This window comes from Chamaea fasciata, unplaced genomic scaffold, assembly GCF_029207755.1.
Source record: "Chamaea fasciata isolate MVZ Bird 193981 ecotype frontalis unplaced genomic scaffold, bChaFas1.0.hap1 SCAF_2, whole genome shotgun sequence".
Lineage (NCBI taxonomy): Eukaryota > Metazoa > Chordata > Aves > Passeriformes > Sylviidae > Chamaea > Chamaea fasciata.
The window spans coordinates 21,489,523-21,505,025 of NW_027094087.1; the positions used below are offsets into that span (position 1 = coordinate 21,489,523).

The following is a 15,503-nucleotide window of genomic DNA, read 5'->3' on the forward strand; positions in this document are numbered from 1 at the left end:
CTGCAAGACAGCAAGGGAAGGTGGTTTGAGCAGGTGCTCTGCAGTGAAAGCAGAAATTGCAGTTGCTTAGTACAAGTAGAATTGCATGGAGACACAGCTTCCTACCTGTGCTCCCCCTATACAAGTGCTTGGCTGGCGCTGTGACTTGGTCCTTGGCAAGGCTGGGGCCTGAGAGCTGCTCTTGTATAAATTTCCTTGCTGACATTCAAACCTGAATGCATAGATTTGATTTCCAGATACTGGTGCTGAAGTCATAGAATCATAGAACTGTTCAGGTTGAAAAGAACTTTTAGATCATTCAGTCCAAAATTTAATGTGTAACACACTGAAAAAAGGTTATGTGCAAATACCTATTCCTTGTACCCAATGAGCTTTTCATGTTTATTCTTCAAGTGGTGGATATTTCTTTACATATTTTGAGATTCATCACCTCCATTTCAGAGATCAGTGTGGCTTCTAATAAGAAATTAAGTCCATGTTCCCATTAGCATCAACATCCTTTTTCTGCCATTGAGCACCCAGCAGGAAAGTGTGCAAAGATTCTTATGACCTTGGAGATGCACCCAAAAACCAGAAGCTATTCTCTCCAGATATTTGCAGACTACTGAGAGCACATATCAGAAGCTGTGTGTTATCATCATTTGTGTTATTTAGTATAGTTTGGATTTTTTCATTTGTCTTCAGAAACTATGACAGATAACTGATGGAAAAGTAAGGATAAACAGTCCCTCTTAAGGCACTTCTGTCTTGATGCGTATCAATTTTGAAATAGGTCTGGCTTTGCAGGCAAGACAAGAATTTTTTTAAGGCCATACAGTGATGACAACACACAGGCACTTAATAGAATTTGAGGTTGCTGCTAGGCACAGCAGGCACAGACAGCCCATCAAAACCATTCAAGAAGTCTATAGAGAGCATGGGTGTCTACAATCAACTCCTTTTTAACTCTGTTACTCAAAAAACCGTGTGTCAATAGCAGCATTATAAGAATAATAAGAGAATAAGAGAAAAGTTCATCTTCTGCAGAGCTCCCTGGCTTCTAAGTCCTCCTTCACATACAGTTTTCTGACCTGCCAGAGCAAAGGGCCATGGTGAAAAGGGGCAGAGGTTATATGTGCAAGGAGCAAAGCTTTCAGGTGTGGGGGGAAGATTCCTATGTCAAAGGTGCCAAGTGAACACCCAGCACTGTACCAAAGAGCAGCATACTTGTGAAGGGAAGGAAAAAAATCCAACTTAGACAACTGATTCCACAGGGATTTTTGGGGTAATAACCTGGAGGAGAGTAAAAAAAGACATTTTATTCTGCAACATTTTTTATTTTTGAGTGTGGGTTTTATACAGAACTTTGATGTTTTCCATAAAGTATAGTTTTTCAAATGTGCAGTTGACATTCAGGTAGAGCTGAATCCACTCAAGTGGCTGAGAGATCTTTTCCTCCTTCTCGTTGCTGACCTTTTGATTTTCAGAAAGTTTGAAAATGGAAAATTCTCTTTTTCCATTCTGCTAGACAGAATATCATTGCCATCAGTGTATGCTCTTGCAAAGGCAGTGCAACTTTACCTTGTGTTTTCCAAAACACGAATGTTTGGGTCTTGGTTGTGAATGGTTCCTGCACACCCTGTGAAAAGGCTTGATTGCTTTATGGGGAGCTGGAAGGGCCAGAGGAGCCTGCAATGAGCAGTTTTTTGTACATGGGACTTTGCATGTGATTGAATATACTGTATTCTCCTAGAGCATTCTCTCCTTTGGTTGCTGCCTCCTCCTAGGGGAGCTGATGTGTCTGCTCTGGACAAGGGGTCTGGGCAGTAGGGTGGGAACTGACAGGCAGGCAGCAGCCAGGGTGTGAGAATGAACAGCTCCTCTTCAGCTGGCAGCCTGTCACTAGTGGGGTCCCCCAGGGATCAGTGCTGGGCCCAGGGCTGTCTATTATCTCTGGAAGTGATCTGGGTAATGGGATCAAGGGATACCTTGATGAAGTTTGCCAGTGATACCAAACTGAGTGGAAAAGTGGACACTTTGAAAAGGAGTGCTCCCCTGCAAGAAGACCTGGATAGGCTGGAAGAGTGGGCCAACAAAAACCTTATGAAATTCCATAAAGACAGATGTAAGGTATGGGAAAACATAATCCTGGAGTGCAGCTCAGGCTGGGATCTACCCATCTGAGGAGCAGCTTGGTGGAAAAGAACCTGGAGGTCCTGGTGGGGAACAGCTTAATGCACCAGAGCAGCACATGGTTCACTCACAGCAACCCCACAGGATGCTGGGCTGCACCAACAAGGGCATCACCAGCAGACATAGAGAAGTCACTGTCCCACTCTACTCAGTGTTTATCAGGCCACCCCTGAAGTACTGTGTTCAGTTTTGGTCCCTGCTATACACAAAAGGTGTGGACAAGCTGGAGAGGGCCCAGAGAAGCGCCACAGAGGTGATCAATGGTGTGGGAAGCCTGTCCTATGAGAAAAGGCTGAGAGGACTGGCTTTTCTCAGTCTTGAGAAAAGAAGGCTCAGGGTAGACCTTAGCACTGTGTTTATCTGGTATTTAAGGGATGGTTGCAAAGAAGGTGGAGACTCCCTTTTTTTCCCTAAATCACATGAAAAAGACAGGGGGTAATGGGTCCATGTTACTACTGGGGAGATTCCAATTAGACACAAGAGGAAAATTTTTTGCAATTAAGTCAATCAGCCATTGAGATAGCTCTTGAGGGAAGTGGTAGATTCTCCAGTATTGGACAGTTTTAAGATTTGTCCATTTGTGCTCACGTGTCTTGTCTAGGCTGTGGTTTTGGCTAGATAGGTTAGACCAGATGATCCTTATGGTCCCTTCTAACCTGGTATTTTATAGTTCTCTGATTTTGTGATTCTGGCACTGGCTTAAAATGACCCCAAGGAAAGTTTGCCATTTATATGGGATGTCTCTCATCCAGGCATGGAGTAAGAAATAGCTTCTACATGCTCAGTGTACCCCTAGATGTGTCACAAATGCTGCTCTCACAGACAGGTGCTAACTAGGCACTGCAACTGTTACAACTTGGCAGAGTTCCTCAGCAGTTCCCCAAAATTTTATGCCTGAGGGAACATATCCTATCATGTTACACCAGACAAATGGTTTTCCACATTCTTCCAATTTGTCAGCCACTAAAAATTCTAGCAGAGTTGTGGGTTCCTGTGGAGAGAGTAGGTTTTCTTTTCTTGGTCTTTATCCATGGACTCCTTAAAAATAATTCACAGACCCCTGTGATCTCACATTGCGTGGGTTGAGAACCACAGTACTGGATCAGTAAACAGATCCCCTGGTGAAATAAAGACCTTTTTTCCTGGCTGCAAGTAATACAGAAGTAGGTGTTAAGTTAGTCCAGTTCCATTTGTTTGTTGTTAGACAATGTGCTCTTGTGCATAAAGCAGTGATCTGGCAGTCAAGAAACTGAGTAGCAAGCAGGACCTACAGTTGTGCATCATGCTCTGCAAAGCAGAAAGTGTGGTTGATGCTTGTGGAGAGGTGAGATGAGCACTTAGCCCAATATTTTGGAGCCATAGAAGCAATTTTGGATAGAAAATCAGCTTCTGAAAGGGACGAGTAATGAAACACATTTTTTGGATGGGAGAAGTTCTGAAAAAGACCTTTCCTGACATACTGTGTTACTACAGAAAGACATATTCCTGGGGTGTTAACAGAAGCAGATTTCCTAGAGTCATGACAGTAGGAACAGCACTGGAGATTTTTTTTTTCCATGTCCCAGTACCATCAGAACAAATTTCCTTTTTGGTGTGTAGAAAACCTGTTTCTCCTGTCTTACAGGAGGCAGTAGGAGTGTAGTACTTCATTGAGAAGTTCAGCATGTCTCCAGTTAAACTGTGTGAGCTGGCTGCAGTTCAGCCTACTTGTTAAAGATGCCATCAACCTTTTAACTTTGCCAACAGGCTTCAGAGGAGCATCACATTCACCTAATAAAATACTAGGACTAACTTTTTCATTCTTCTTCCAAATTGCTGTCTGAACACAACCTGCTGGTAGGACATCATTACCACAAATTACACTGCCTCAGTAAGCTACTGGGCTGCTCAAACTCTATGTAAGAGTCATGAAAATTTTTGCAAGGTTTATGTGAATGGAGAAGTGAATGTCCAGAAGGAAGAGAAAGTTTCATCTTCCTACTGAACATGCTTTTAGCCCTGATGGATAGAAACATAGGAGCAAACTGGATATTGACTTTCTAAGATGGGATAGGGAAATGAGGGCTGCTCTCTTGCTGATTGGATATGCATCAAAATGCTGAACAGGTTCCTGAAAATCTGCCACTAATGCTTCATATCTCACTTTGCCAGAATGTTTTAAGTGGTTCTTGCTGCTTTCCTGAACAGCCAGTTCTTGCAGCTGGGTGTTTGGAAAGCAGAGAGTTTGTTTTTAGTCATCAGTTTTAACTGTGGACCAAACAAGGATTTCTCTCAGAAGGAGAGACAGTATATGAGGATTTTAAAACATTTCCATGATTGGAAATGAAAATTTCTGAACCTCTTCAGGCAGGAGTCTCTGAAGAAGAAAATACAAGGGAGGGAGGACGGACTTTGTTCTATCATCTTTGCAAGGAATCAGTCCTAATTTGGTGGCTGAAGCAAACAGTGTGCTTGAGATTTAGTCTGTGTGAGGTACACAAGTAACGCATGAAGGAGCATCACTTTTGTACATACAGGGAGTATTTCAAACAAATCTGCATTCTGGTTCTCCTGCAGCAGAATGAATCTGGATTATTTCCACCCCGCACAAAGACAGAACTTGCTGTGATTTGCATCAGAACCTTCATGTTTGGAGGCAACCAGGCACAGTTCCAGACAAACATCCATGACCCACTGCGCTTGTATGCAGTTTTTAGTCTACATCTGACCTTGTGTCACCTCCACATATCTGTTAAGCGCTGCAGATGTCACATTGAGTCCAAGGACTTGCAAGTGGAGAGTGCTTGTCTAATAACCTTGGAACTCCTGCAAAGCTTCTCAGGAGTGGGATGTGGTGTTCAGGTCTGATACTGCCTCTAGTGTGTCCAGTCCCCACCTCTTTTTTGTCGCACATACTCATATGTCACTAGAGAGCTGCCTCTGCTGTCATTTTGGTGTAGGTCCCTGCTTTTTAGTTTGGAGTCCAAATAAAGTGACGCTTGGCACTTACCAACCATGTAGCCCATGCAGAGTGTTGTCCAAACATGAAGCTGCTGACCCACATGCCAGCTGTATGAATTAGGTCACCTTGGCTGTGTTTTGTCTTCACAGTACAGATAAGGAAAATAATTTATCCTTGTGGAAAGTGGGCTGGAAGTCAGTACAAGGATTTTAGTCCCAGCAGACTTGTCTTGTGGTATTTACCAGCCCTAAGAGGGGATAATAAAAATGAACAGGGGGGAAAATGTCATAAAGTACAAGGTGCATGCTGTGCCCCAGCCAGAGGATGCTGTGTGTACGAACCAGGGCACTGCCTCTAAACAGAAGTCTGCGTTAGCCTGACAATACTGACACCCCAGTAAGAGAGAAGCCTTGTTTAACTGATCTGCAAGTAAATGCATAGGAATAGACCATTCTTGCCCCACAGCCATTACAGTACATTTGCTGAGAGGGAAGCAGGAAGAGGATTCAGTCCATGGAGAACTGAGAGGAAGTATGACTTTTCCCAAGTTGGAATAAAACATGTGGCGGAGCCAAGACTTAAACCCCTTTCCCCCTTTCAGTACTTAACCATCCCTTCTCCAAATATCCCTCTGTGGCTGTGCCTGCAAAGCTGTCATTCTGAGGAGCATTAGGAGCTGCCTCCAAAGTGACTTCAGTGCAGTTTCTCTCTTCCTCACCCCCGCACCCTCTCTCATTAACTTGAAAGCTCCTATTTATAAACCTGCTCAAGACTGCTTGTTCAGTAAGGAGGAGCTGAAACACTCCACACACAGTCTAAGAGACTCAGCAGAGATGCAGGCAAGAGCTACTTCTCACTCAAAGGGTAATAACCAGATGGAACAAGTCAGCAGGAAGAGTGCCTGAAATGTCACAGAAATGAGATCAAGCAACAGCTAGAGCCGTGTGTCTGCAGGCAGAAGGGGGAGAATCACAGGATCACAGGAAACAGTAAGAAAGAAGGGCTGAGAGGAAGCAAAATATTTAAGTGGGTAAGCACATTGGACTAAGTGGCCTGATAATCTCCCTAGAGGACCACCGTTCCATTATGCATTTTTGACACTCTCTCCCAGCCTCTGTGACAGTGATGAACAGGAGGCCTATAAAGCTGGCTTGCTGAGAAAAAGTGTGCCAGGCTACTAACTGTGGAGTGACTTGTCATCTCTGTTGTTAAACAGCTCGCTCGTCTCCCTGAATCTCACTGGGATGCTGTTTGTAAGCACAGAACTTGTTAAACTCAGGCTTGCCTGCAATTTCTGTAGCACCTGGTGATATTGTGCTGGCAAGCTAGAGAACAGGCTGATGAAAACTTGAACCCCTGTGAGGAGAGAAGTGAGTACCTAAATAGCTGTCCTACATTGTATGGCACTATTTACAACAGCTGAATTCCTTTATATTTCCTCCTGACTGTATTTTATGAAAATGATCCAGACATGACCCAGCTCTCTCTGCTCTTCTGGAGAAGCACAGCACAATTATGAAAGATCAGACAAGCCTGTCTGCTATGAAGTTTGGGGGGGGGGGGGGGGATTGGCCAGTCCCTAAGTTTTATATAAAGAATAAACAAAACTGCAGTAACCCATAAGGAGTCACATTCATGGAGAGAAACAGAATCACATTGTTCAATAAATCAGAGGAGAACAAAGAGGTTCAATGACAATCCAAGACCAAAGCCATTTCTGCTAAGGAGACTGCATCCGCGTACTGGACATAACCTCGCCTCTTCCCCTTCCGGCTCCACGAGTGATTTCATGGAGCTCTTTGTGCCAGCATGCAGGCAATTCCCTGAGCTGCTTCTCTTCACTGGGCTTCTCACTAGAGGGCAAAGGATGTGCTACACCGAGTGCTCTGCTCGCCTCTTTTGCAATCTGAATTCTTCCTGTTACTCTCAAAAATACCAGGTTTACTGTCCTTGACATCTATGCTCTTAGGTGCTCTGTCATCTGATACATTATCGTGTTACTTTAAATACCCGAATTTTAAAGCCCACAATCTTACTGAGGTGAAGCCTCAATGTATTAACTGACAGTTTACAGATCCAGTAAAGGACAGGCATTCCCACAAAATGCCCATGAGGTGTCAAAGAAAAAACAAAATTACTGAAGAAAAGAGGTAGACTGTGGGAATGAGAGAATCAAGAATTAGGGTGACAAAACTAATGTGATGTGCTCATTAGTGACATTTTCAGTCTGATGATTTCAATGATGGTGTGGTGGACATACCAGAGTACTCTTACTTACAATAATACCGAAAAATTTCTAAGAAGAAAGTTACTGAATTTGTACTTGTTCTCCTTGCTGGAGAAAATCTGATGCAGTTTGTGGTATCATCTGACATATCTTACATATTTAAGAAGCTCTCTGCTGACATTAGAGAAAAAAATTTTCCTACCTAAAGCATGTCTCAGTCTCAGATACAGAGCAAGGTGGGTTTAGAAATGAGCAGTGAAAACTGTCACAGCTCTAGAAAACCTGGTAAAGAAAACTTATTGAAAGAATTGCATTTACTGTGTTTAGGAATGAGAAATTTGAGGAGGAACATGGGAAATTGTCTTCTAGCAAAGCTATAAAAAGGACAGGGTTTAATTGTTCTCTGCCTCTGTGACAGGAGGGGTGTGCCACAAATAGTGGCCAGCTTTGTTAGCATAAACAAAGATTTTGGTTAAATATCTGAAGGAGATTTATTCTGAAAATAGGAAGAAAGAAGCAGTGAAGCAGCCTTGAAGGCTGGGAAGTCCCTGTTTATGGAGTCCCTTAAGAACAAAGCTTTGTTAATCAGTGATGGTGTTGGCATGTTTACTTTTTCATAAGGAAGGGGCCTCTCAGGTCCTTCCAGCCCCATATTTCTGTGATTTGTTCTAAGTCTGCAGTTCTAGCAGAGCAAGGCTGCAAGATGTAATCTCGTTATATAAATAAACAGAAATCTCCATTGTGTTCCAAACAACCAACCCTGGAAAGGGAAACAGACAGTTTGGCGAAAACAAATGCCCCAAGAACCTTTAAAGATTTATAGGTGTAATTTGACCCTGTCGTTCTATTTGGGAATATCTGTGAAGAGTGTACTGGGTTAAGTAGGCTGAAGAGGGGAAAAGGATCCCTACTCCCTGTCCTTAGTTTTGTGGCAGGACAAACCGGCTGATCCTGTGTATAAACAGGTGGCTTCAGGGCTGGCAGAGGGATCCAGCCTATATCTCAGTGACTACACTCAAAATGTGCAAAAAACAAAACATCTAACAAAATTTTATTGATGGAAATATCCCAAGGTAGTTAAAGGGGTTCACAATTTCAAAGCTGGAATAGGAGAGAGGTTTGTGAAATTAAGATGTCTATATTCCCTGTCCAAAATCAGAGGGGAAAGCTGAATAGCACATGGGTAAAGTACATGAACTTTAAATTACATTATGAATTACCTATGGCATAAGTACTACAGATAAGATTGCTGAGTATTTTTAAACAGCACCCATCGGGTTTGAGTTGAAACATTAGATTTACTCAAGTGTAAGTTCTCTTAGTTAATAAAACTACACATGATTTGGCACTGTATACATGAAAATCTAGTATGTTTGCTTTGCGATAGCTCCATTGGATTTCTTTCTTCATCCCAAATAATTTACTGATTATTCATTTTCTATAATCTCAGTGGTTTTTGTTTTGCCTTTATTTTTTGTTTTTGTTTATAAAGGAGGTTTCTGTGTCAAACATAGAGGCTCCTAAACAATGATAGATCACAACTGATGATCCTACCTTAAGCACGCAAGTGTGTGTGTAAGAATTGAAACACTGTGAGCTTAACTCTGGAAGATGATAAGAACTGTGGCTCCTGTCCAGCAAACTGTACTTGTCCTGGGAATAGTCTGATTCAGCTGGATTGTTTGTGTGCTCCAACCGAAGCACTGGGAAGGAGAGCAGTTCAATCAGGACCTGTTGGGATAAAAAGAAGCAGTGCAGATTTGTTCATAGCAATGAAGTGCACTCCCTTATCTTTGGTGCAATTCCTGTGATGTATGCAAGGGTAAGTGAAACTAGATCTAGATCCCTAAGGTCCTTTCTCCCTTTAGATTCCAGCTTTCAACATGATCTCTTTCACTTGAAATAGCATCAGTTAATTGAGATAACAGATACATATCACTGGTTTATGACAGAAAGAAGTTGCCCAGGTGCTGTAGAAATTACTTATCTTTGTGTTACATAACTTAATAAATATATATTCTCCAAGAAGATTAAGCTTGGAGTATCTAAAAGTCCTGTCTGAAGTCCACAGTGGTGAAAAAAGCAGGCTCTGTCATGCTGCCATTGCTAATGGCATGGAAAGATGGACTGTTTAGCCAGGTTGCTGTGAATTGATGAGTCTCAATCCAGCTCACACACAGGAGCCTTGGCTCAGCCCTGCCATGAGCATCTCTGTCCCATGCTCCACTACACAGGGTAGAGAAGCACAAAAACTGATGGGAAACACACAGAATAAACTGTCCTGCAGTTGGATCCATCCTAGGGTCTAAATGTTTGTCACCACTTCTCTGTCTATCAGAGCTTTGTTCAGTGTGGCCCAGAAATGAATAATGCAAAAGCCTATTTGAATCATGTGGCCTCTGCTTGTTCTCAAGTTTCTTGGATGAACAGCATTTTCCTGCAATACTGCAGCATCTACATCCTGTGTCTAGGACTGTTTTCCATCTCTTTCTTGCTTCAGAGTAGCAGGGCTTGGACCACTGAAAAGGATTAATGGAAATGCAGAACAACATCCAGTCCTGGATCCTGACTTAGAGAAATGGATACTTCCTGTTTCCTGCCTCTCCAAGCTGCATAGCCTGGATCTGAAAGCTGGTTAGCTGGTCTCACTGGGGGTCAGCTCTTTGCAGTTAGTCCAAAAAACTTCAATTTGGTGCAGAGCTGTAGATGGTTATATAGAATCGTATGCATATGATTACTCAGTAGTGCTTATTGCATGTTGACAGGAAAGGAAAATGAAAAAAATAGAGAAAACAGCTAACACCAGGCTGTTACAAACTGCAAAATTAGAAGGAAACCCACTGTTTTCCATGCACTTGCGATTCTCTGTTATTTGCTTTCCTTGCTGTTCTCTGCTCCTTCCATAGTCTCTTGGTGTGTAAAATCGTAATTGCATTCCATAACTTATGGTGCTGATGTCACTGTGGAATTTGGTGTTTGGCTGTTGGATTTATTTTTATTAGATGTGGTGATTAGAACGTAAGCAGTGATCATAGCTTTAAAACTTCTATGAATATGTACTTGTTTCCAGTGGAATTTTCTTTGTGCTTCTTAAGTATCTGTCTGATTCAGAATACTTATTGAAATTTAAAGAATGAATGTGTACGGAGGAGCGTCAGGAGGGGAGGTGGGGATCTTAAAAGCATAGTCAAATATCTTAAGGGCAGAAAATTTGTAATGTAGGGCAAGGCACTTTATTGCTTAGGTTACTGACAACTGTAAAATACCTTCCAGAAGAAACATACAGTCCCAAAAGTATTGGTAAGGCAGTAGGAGGGGTTTTTTCATTGCACTGAACCAAAGCTAGCCCAAAGCCTATGAGAGCTATTACTGTTGAACTTACTGGGAACTGTGGAAAAGGAGCTCAAATTCCAGTACCTGGGTTCCCAAACACTGGGTCACTAGTGAAGGATCAGGAATCAGTGTCCACCTTTTCTTTACCTGTATGTGATTAAGAGGGATCTCAGGAAGAGGAGCAAGGAAACTGCACTCCAAGTGAATCCGTTTCTGTACAACAGATTCATCTGCTTATGTGGGGATGAACTGGAGTGTCCCACTGAGGCTGGTAGGCTAGGTCACATGAGAAGGGAAGTCTATCCTTCTGTATGTATTTGATTTGCTTGGTTTGAAGGGGCTGTATTAAATCCACACAGGGATGACAGTCTTAAAAGAGCTGATTTGCTCACTAGGCTAAAATTAGTGTTCTTCATGTTTCATTTTAGTGGTGCCTTTCCTTGACATATCTGGCTCTACCTGCAGTTGTAGTTATTCCAGAAAAGGAGTGCCTTTTTCTGGTTTAAGATAAGCCACTCCTGTACTAGGTTATAGGTGCTACTCAGTGTTACCTTGCCTGGTCTCTTCAGTACTGTTTGCTCTCCTTTTTATGGCCATCTTGTCGCTTCAGGCTGACAGTTTTTATGTCTCGAGCTGTCTGCCTGTTTAGTGCTTGGAAAACCTCTTATCATGAGAAAAGTTCAAAAATTTTTTGAACATTTTCCAGCATGTGTTCATATACACAAGGAGCAGGTACATCCTTGGGAGCTATCAACTCAGAGTCCACATTTCAAAATGTGTTCCGGCACGGATTGTTTGTTCGGGAGAAGTCATACAGAAATACTTCTGAGACATCTACACCTTGTTTATCAGTTCAATGTCACTGAACATTTTCTCTCATCCTTTCACCAGAAGGAAAAAACCATAGTGTACACAAAAGGGTCAATGTTTTTGAAAGGTCAGTAATTCCAGATGAAATGCAAACCTGCGGCTTAAAAAAAAAAAACAACCAAAAAACAAAACAAAAAAAACCTCCATTGAGCAATAAGGCACTTAGAGTTTGACTTTGTTACGCAAGAGAGAAACTTTCCAGCTGGCTAGCAGTGGCTCCAAAGGGTGTCTATGTGGTTATTGATTAATTAAATCTATTGTTACTCACTTCTTTCATTAATCCGAGTGTTTTCTCTTCACTTGTGTCCCGGCGTAACCCTGTTCTAAAGATTTGGAATCTGTCAGAGACAACTGCTTTGGATATCAGGTTGCTTATTTGAAATGCTAACTCTTCCTGTCTCAGAAATTTCTAGGTGTGGCATTTTAGACCTCAGAAGAATGAGAAAGCTACTTCAAGTTGAAGGTGTCTCCTGTCTCATGTTCAGGCCTGGAACTCTGTAATGTGTAACAGAGAGGAAGGGCACAAAAAGCTGGAATAGAGGGGTGGCTCCGCTGCTCTCAGTTCCAGTGCTGAAACACAAACCATCTTGTGTGAAGGACAGATGTCTCTAGAGGGTTGACACTTGCTGTTCAGGGTTCTAAATCTCTGGTGGAGTATTGTGGAGGATGAAATTAGTAGTATCAGCAAGCCAGCAGCACAGTTTTGCTTCTCCATATACCTACCCTGCCTCCAGTGAAAGTCTCTAAACAGCCTTATACCCACCCAGTCCTCTGCTCACGGTCCCAACAACCAAAGACCCTGAACAGTATGGCTGGCCCAGCAGTGGGAGGCTGTGTCTAAAAACTCAGAGAAAAGCCTAGCCCTTGCTAGGCCACACAGTCCCCAGCATCTCTGTTTGCTGTACTGAGGGTACTTTGTGTGCTGGTCCCTGGCCCAGCGCCACTGACTTGTGTCACACAGGAAGCTGAAGCCCTGCCAGCTGGGAGCCGCTTCTGGTCGCTATCTGCAGCCATCAGTGCTCGATTGGAGCCTGTTAACCAGGCTCCTGACCTGCCAGCCTTGCAGGTCCCAGGCATTTGCTTTCCCTTTCGAGCCCTTGAGATAGCAAAGTCTGTTCTACTGGGATGAATGCGTGTAGGAAATACCAAGTCTGAATTAACTACTGCTGGGTACTGGGAATTTTTAGCTTGACTGGAAAGTAGGATGGACTGTGTTCATGCCTAAGAGCAGGGCAGACCTCTTTGATAAGCTTCCCCACAGAAGCAATTCTTTATCACAGCAGTGACAAGTCACTCCTAGTTCCTTCCTGCTCTACACCAGCATTATTTCCACTGAAATACAGAGGTCATTTGAAGGGTAAAGCTGCAGCCATCACTAAAGTCAAGAGAGCACCACCTCCACCTTTCTGAAGCAGGGAAAGAGAGAAGACACTTCCAGTTAAGACTATTCGGCTGCTTTACAGTTTTGTTTGGTGAACATAAAAGAGACTTGGAAATTTCGGAGGCCTCTTATAGGAAATCCTTTACAAGTTCCTTTAGTAGATGGGTTTTACCTCAACAATACAACTAATTACAATCAGTCACTTGATCCTGTAAGAACAGGGAAATTGTATCATGCACATTTCATACAGGATTTACTTAAGCATTTTGGCTTTTAGCTCTTTGGCACCTGCAGTTAGTCCTTTTGCCTGTAATTTCTGCTGGCAATAATACTGATGCCTTCGTACCAGAGAAACGGGCTTCCTCTTCTGCAGACCAACAACAATAGTGTCAGCTGGCAGGCTCATTTCTTCCAAAAATCACAGGCAAACAAAATATGCATAGGTTGGTCTTCCAGTCCAGTAGAATAACAAAGGAGGCGTCTGTGCCTGTGGATATCCATTTTACCCCAGCTGCAGAGGGGAAGGGAGGGAGGTACCCAAAGATGACCTTGCTGATAAGTCTAGATCACCCTGGTTATAGCAGTGCTGCTAACAATCTCTGTGGTAAACCTCCATGCAACACAGTATCAGGAAGGCCCCCTCCTTTCCCTAAAACAATTTTACATGGGACTTTTTAACCATTTCCCAGCCACAACAATGTGGCCACTGTGAGAGTCCATTCAGAGGACCTAAAACCTCAGAGAGACGCTGGCACCACAGATGCAGAGGACCAGACCTGTTTAGCTTGTGTGCTCCTTACCCATATAAATGTCTTGAGCACAGAGCAAATTTGCAGTGAATCTGGTGCAAACAAAATATTTCAGCATAATTGCAGTAATTAAACAGGAATGCTGCTTTTAACTAAACATCTGTTACCCTTTTCTGATTGAATTAAATAGTTATAAGCCTCTGAGGCTCGCTATTACTCTCTCTTCCTTTCTATCATAAATCTCTTTTCCTGCTCTCGTTTTATCAATCAGAGGTTGTGCCTGAGGATTTTGCAGTGTCTCTCTTTGATCAGATTAGAAATGTTTGTGGTTTCTTGTTCTCTGAAGCCCTAGCCTTGCACACACAGGACAATTTTCCACGGCTACCTCAGCAGAGCTTTTGTGCCAGCAGCTGCCTGCCCTTCTCTGCTGATGCACCACTTCTGCCCTAACCTCTGTGGAGGGGACTGATCCTGGAAATATTTTGATCCTGATCTGAATAAGACTGCCAGGAGAAGCAGACAATGCTTTGCCATAATACAGTGGTATCAAACACACAGGAACAAAGATGTAGCCTTTTCCTGAATTACAATGATGCTTCACCTGCTTTTGGAGTTGTGTTGAAGCAGTGTCAGGTGCTACGACCAAAGCAGGTGCAGGCAAAACCATTTAACTCGGTACTCTATCAAAGAATTTGATTGTTACTGTCTTCCCCCTGGAGAGCCACCACAAGCAGTGCTGTGGGCAGTGACGTCTGAAAACTGCACTACCTGATCACAGATCGTAGTAGGGATGACTCTTCCAGTCTTCTGTCTCTTCAGGTCATTTTCTGTTGCTTTCCCATTATCTTATCCTCATCCACCTTCCATGTTTTCCTCTCTGCACTCTTCAAATATGTCTGCATTGGTGTTTTAGGTCACCTAAGTGAAGCTGGAAGAAAAACTGGTTATGAAAGAGCAACAGTGATAGCTCAGCACCACCACTCCTGTGTACTCAACTCCACCAGGTTCCCTCGAATGTAAGTGCCTGGCCTCACCTGACCCGTGGCCCCAAGCAGTCCTGCCTCTGTATTGGTTTAAATCTGCTGCAAATGGGTCGCCCTATCTAAGAAAGGCTGTAAGAAAAGAATCCGAAACATTTTAATTTCTGAACTGGCAATAATCTTGGACAGTGCATGATAGAGCTTATAAATACCACTTTGAGTGCCCATGATGTCACAAACCCCAAGAGCATCTGACTTGTGATTTATTACATCAGATCATGACTTGTTCATGGGCTTGTAGTTTGCAGCTTATTTACAGTCAGTACACCCACTATTATTCCTAAGCCATCTCAGTGTTATGCAGATACATAAATGCTGCCTGGAACTGAAACAGTAAACAAGCAATTAAAAATTTAACCTCTTCCTTTCTGATCTCTTCCTATGTGATTAACTGAGGATAGATACTGTTGCATAAATTACAATTGTGTCAGATTGGTGTTCCTTCATTCACCTGTGTATCACATTTACACTAAAAAAACACTTGTAGATTTTTTTAGTATTTATGCTCAAAAATAATTTCTCATTAAAACTGCATTTATTTGAAGACATTATTTCCTTTTCTTCACTGCAAGATCATTGTTTTACAAGACTTCCTGGAATAAATCAGCAAAAGCTACTTTCTGGAATTTAATGAAAAAAGAATTCTAATTCTTTTTATAGTTCTTGACACTGCACACATATACACACAAATTGGTTTATCTAAACAGCAGTTTGGAAAACCAGAGTTGGGCAATGTGATTAGAAAGGGAAAAGCTTGCTATTCAGATTAATTAGGCTAAGTAACATTCAA

General features: G+C 42.6%; 1 long non-coding RNA gene across 1 annotated transcript in view; it reads left to right on the plus strand.

Annotated features, from left to right (window-relative positions):
• The window catches only part of LOC136285841 (uncharacterized), a 40,185-nt gene that overhangs the window by 21,758 nt on the left and 2,924 nt on the right, over positions 1-15,503 (plus strand). The window contains exon 2 of the long non-coding RNA XR_010719572.1: positions 14,587-14,689. This is a non-coding gene — a long non-coding RNA (uncharacterized lncRNA). The remainder of the gene's footprint in view (positions 1-14,586; positions 14,690-15,503) is intronic.